Source organism: Alexandromys fortis, unplaced genomic scaffold, assembly GCF_014885135.2.
Source record: "Alexandromys fortis isolate MF-2015 unplaced genomic scaffold, M_Fortis_MF-2015_v1.1 scaffold_74, whole genome shotgun sequence".
Lineage (NCBI taxonomy): Eukaryota > Metazoa > Chordata > Mammalia > Rodentia > Cricetidae > Alexandromys > Alexandromys fortis.
In genome coordinates this window covers 1,608,416-1,613,447 of record NW_026068008.1, presented here as the reverse complement: position 1 = coordinate 1,613,447, position 5,032 = coordinate 1,608,416, and positions in this window count along the sequence as shown.

The following is a 5,032-nucleotide window of genomic DNA, read 5'->3' as shown; positions in this document are numbered from 1 at the left end:
AGAGAGAGAGAGAGAGAGAGAGAGAGAGAGAGAGAGAGAGAGAGAGAGAGAGAGGAGAGTATCCTCTAGGTTTAGAACCACAGCTGGAGTCTCAGAACACAGCAGGATTGAGCACCAGGCGCGGCTTTGGATGCCCCAGTAAGGAGAGTTTCAGAAGCATCCAGCATGGGCCTTTTTGCCCTATCACAAGGACCAGGGCCACAGAGCACCTAGGCCCACCCCATGCTGCTCTCCAGGCTAATGGAACTTCAAGATCTCAAGAGACTTTCGGTGCGCTGAATCAAAGCTGCCCCAAGCCGTGGTTCAGGTCGGCAGCAGCTCTCCGGGAGACTCAGCTGGCCCCAGGTCCTCGGTGCTGAAGAACCCGTGGACTCCGGAAGTGGAGCAAGGGCGCGCCCAAGGCTCAGCAGAGGTCGAAGGTGGGGAATTTCCAATTCCCAAGCGACCAGGCATCCCAGCTGAACTTAACACATAACACACGGGTCAAAGGATGGGACCGTCACTTCCCAACGCCTAGGGAAAAGCGGCTGAGGTCTTCCTGCACTGGTAAAAGCCCAGTTGGAGATTCTCCAAAGAGGAGAGACTGGGGAGGGACCCCTGAGGTGCTTCTCATTCTCCAACGGGGACCACTGTGTACTATGTCTAGAGCCCTGAGATGAGCCAAGTCCCTCAGCCTTCCAACAACCCCCACTCTGGCCATTAGTTTGCACTATTAGTCATGGGCTTGCTCCACATCTCAGGAAATCGGGCTCCCTCAGGTCCAAAGGCTGCCCGCAGCCCTTGGGAAGGACTGGATGGCCCAGAGCTCAGGTCTCCCACCAGCCAGGCAATGATTAAAGATGGAGAATGGCAGGCCTCAGGAAGTACTGCAGATCTTGTCTGAAGGTCTGGTTAGGAAACATTAGGGTGACAGGACCGCATCTCTGCATCTCGATGTCCCTGTCTGTGCAATGGATATAATGCACTGATTTTCCAGGATTGCTGGGAGGGTGATGTGGAAGAGCTGGCTCTCTGTGTGCCTGGCTCACCGTAGGACTCTAGACTTACTATCTGATGAATAATTGTATGAAGGGGAATTGCTATTTAGACACGGGGGCTCTCTTTGTCCCCCTTCTCTTCTTCCTCTAGAGCCAGAGGGAAAATAGACTTGTTGCAAATTCAATACCTCTGGGACAGGTGAAGTCAAGGTGCTGGCCACAAGACTCTGGGCACTGCCTGGGCGTTCAGCAGATAGCTCAGTCTCCTTCATTCACTGTGCTATGAAACCTGGAGCTGAGAGCAGGTAGCACTCACAATTAAGGCTTTGGGACTTTTCCCCCCATTGCTCAGAAACCCGTGTTAGGGACTGGTGTGTGTGTGTGTGTGTGTGTGTGTGCTATGTTTGCTTTTACCCAGCACTTTCTTTAAGAATATTTGCATTTCTTGCCAAATGGATGGTTTCAGCATTCTGTGTTTAAGAACAAGGGGCTCCTCAACCCAGGACAGGAGCCAGAACAAAGAGAAGGTGAAGGACCATGTTTGGAGTCATAAAAGCCTCATTAGGATCTCAAGAATAACTCACAGAATCGGACACAAATTCACAAAGGCCAGGGAAATTCATTGGTTTTCACCCTGAGGGTCCACGGCTGGGGATGGGGGGGGTGGGTGTGAGCCAGGGCGGGTGCCTCTCCTATTTGATCTCTATCTTAAATCCACTTCAAAACACTGCGGCTCAGCCGAATTGGAGGTTGGCCCCTTCCTGTAATTATTTGGTGTCTAGTAAAGTTTTTATGAGTGTCTGTGCAAATCAATGCAACTGATGATGTGCGGTTGTTTGGCTCCGTCGCTCGCTCCGTGTGATGTAGGATTGTGTGCATTGTGCGTTGGCCCTCGGAGGAGAAAAGGGCAAGGCACAAGCAAATAAAATAAAGCCAGGACCTCTGCATCCATCAGGCTGAGGGGCGGGGCCTGGGCTGGTCCACTGCTGACCCCTCCAACTGGCAGCTTGGTTACACCAAGGCCTGCCCAAGGGTCCCAGAGAATCTGCCGGTAGAGTCTGAAGCCTTTGGGTGTGCTCTGTGGGGGTGATCAGGTTTGGGTGACAGACTTGGTGACTTGCTAGTTTTTGGAAAGGCCTATTTGGAAACAGAACAAGGCTCACCCACTCTTCATTTTCGCTGGGTATTAAGGCAAAGTCGAATGAATGCTAAGGAAGGGTGAGTTTGGGGAGTTACATTGTTGCCTGTGTGAGCTCAATTCATCTGCCTGGCAGACCATACAGGTTAGAGAGGCAGGCTGACTGGCCAGTCCTCTTCAGAAAAAGCCTCCAGTATGGACATGGTGGGAAGCTGGGGTCCCGCCCTTCTTTACCGGACCTTTCACCATAGTTGGAGGGGATCCTTTTCCTGTCTCGGCTGGGTTCTGTGGAGCCCACGCTGGCTTTCTTTCCTCCCAGCCCTGCAGCCTTGGTGTGCTTGCTTTGAACTGATTATAGAACTTTATTGAACTATAATGTGCATATAGAAATGCGTACAAAGCGTGAAATTATAAAGGGGACACTCCTGTGCCACTAATCCTAGATTAAGACCAAGGATGCCTCTGGTTTCCCCAAAGCACTGCCTCCCTTCACCAGCTTGCTCTCCCCCATTCTACCTTCAGTTTGGCCGTGTTTGAACTTTAGCTAAGTGACATCACACAGCACATTTTCCTTCCTGTACTTAATCATGAGGTTTTGTAGGAAAAGTTGGTTCTCTCTACTGGATGAGCAGGGGGCTGGCAACTTGGGACTCTCATTCCTCAGGGGCTAGTTTTCTGGAGTTTGATCCACTTCCATGACATATCTGTCCCACACAATCAGAACACCCTAATGGTTCCCATATCTTGCCAGAGGCATTTGAGTTGGTCTTGCTATAAGTCTAGAATCGTCCCCCCACCCCCAGTCTAGAATTCCCCAAAGGAACCACCCTCTACAACTGGAAAAATGCACCCAGATTCTTCTTTCATCTCAGCCCCCATACACATCTCTACCCTCTGAGACAATTGGTGAGGGAGTCAGTACCTCAGAGAGGTGAGGTCACTTGGTGAGGTCACACAGCCTTGAAAGGGTCAGATCCTGGACTCAGACCCCAATTGGCCTAACTCCAAACCCCAGGCTCTTGTCACCTCTCCACATGGCTCCCCTGGGCATCCAGGCCCAGGCGTGAACAGTCCTCTTCCAACGGGGAGGAAGCTGGACTTTTTCCAAAGGAAACGCTGGGAAACAGAAAACCCCAAACAGCAAACAGGGCAGGTTGGTTTCCCAGGCCCCAGCAGCCTAACCTTGGGTAGTGCAAGGCTGACGGGGCAGGTTTGGTCTGGACTGGCCCGGTCTCCCTAGATGCTGTGTGTCACCAGTGGGTGGCATTGGGCCACTCAGCGAGCATGCCAGCACCTCATTCTTGAAAGTCAGCTACCCAGCCCCACCTCACAGATGAGAAGACTGAGGCGCAGACAGTCGATCTTGCCTCAACCCAGCAGTTTCTCAGAGCCTGAACTGGGTTGCAGCGTCACCAAGGACTGCCCTGTTCATCCCTGCCTAATCTTACCTTGAACAAGTCTTGTCCTTGACTTTCTTATCTGATCCACTCTTGGTGTTCTGTGATGCTTTAAGTGTGGCCCTAAGATTCTGGAGTCTGGGGGGGACAAAGGGGGGGCTGAGTAGCAGAGAGCCCTTGGTTGTTCTCCTGGCCTCACATTTAGCAAGCAAGAGTGATTTCACAACTACTGCTGGGAGTTTAACAAGGCCTGTGGTCATTTTGTATGTATATGTGGGCACATGTACAAGGGAATGTGTATCCGTGTGTGTGTGTGTGTGTGTGTGTGTGTGTGTGTGTGTGTAGTGTCTTAATCACCCTCCACTTTATCTACTGAGGCTGAATCTCATGCTAAACTTGGAGCTGTAGATTCTGGTTCAGATTGCTAGCCATTTTGCCACAGGGAGTTTCTGATTCTGTCTCCAGAGTGCTAGATTACAGTCATTTGCCTGTTTTTTGTTTGTTTGTTTTTTTGTTTTTGTTTGTTTGTTTTTTATAGGGGTTCTGAGGATCTAAACTACTGAACCATCTCCCCAGCCTCTCTGTAGCAATTCAGAATATCAGTTCCTCCCATTAGAGGAGCCAAGGGAATGTGCCAAGGCCCTGAAAGAGGAAGGCACTGGAGCAATGGGACAGCCTCCTCTGTGGCTGATCACAGCAAGACTCTGGGCTACTTCTGGGGAGGAGAAGAGTACGAGGCCCTGTGGGTCATGGTGAGGAGCTTGGACTTGCACTTGAGAGCAAATAGGAAGCAAGGAAAGGGTCCACCAGCCATGCCACGGTCAAGTGTGTTGCTTAGGACAATCTCTCTGGCTTCAGTGAGGGGCAAGCCCATAGGCCAGAGGCCAAGTGACCAGGCATTGGGTTTCAATATCCCCTTTGTATGCAATGAAGCTGGGCAGTTTGCAGAACAGGCCTTATCCTCCAATTTCCCATAGAGGTTATGTTTCCAGAGTCAGGGTTTCATGTTACACAGAGCTGTTCTTTCTGGAATGTGGCCCCCAAGCAACCCCTGCCGGACCCTCCACAGAAGGAGGGGCTCTGTGAGTACAAGATACAGAAGGCACAGCAGCCTCTGGTGCTGGTCTCACTTCTAAGCACTGCTTGTGGCTTGCTCAGTGGTCCCAGTGAAGCTCCTGGCATCACTGACCTCACAGAAGTCTAAAGTGACCCTGTGAGCTAGCTAGCTGTCACAGTTGCCTGGTGAACCCACCAGGAAGGTGAGGCTCACAGGGTGAAGTGCTGTGCCCAGGGTCACTGCCTCCACACTGACACCTCTGGGTACCAAGCAGCATTCTATGTGGGCATGCGTGTGTGCTTGTGTGTGTGTGCATGCTCGTGTGTGTGTGCCTGGTGTGTATTTGAGCTTGCTGAGATCTAGAAAGCCCTGTAACTATTCCACAGTGTGTGGAAAGGCCACAGAATTCTATTTGTGCATCCTAGCCCCACCTCTGCGCTAGCCCACATGGTATGCCCAGCAG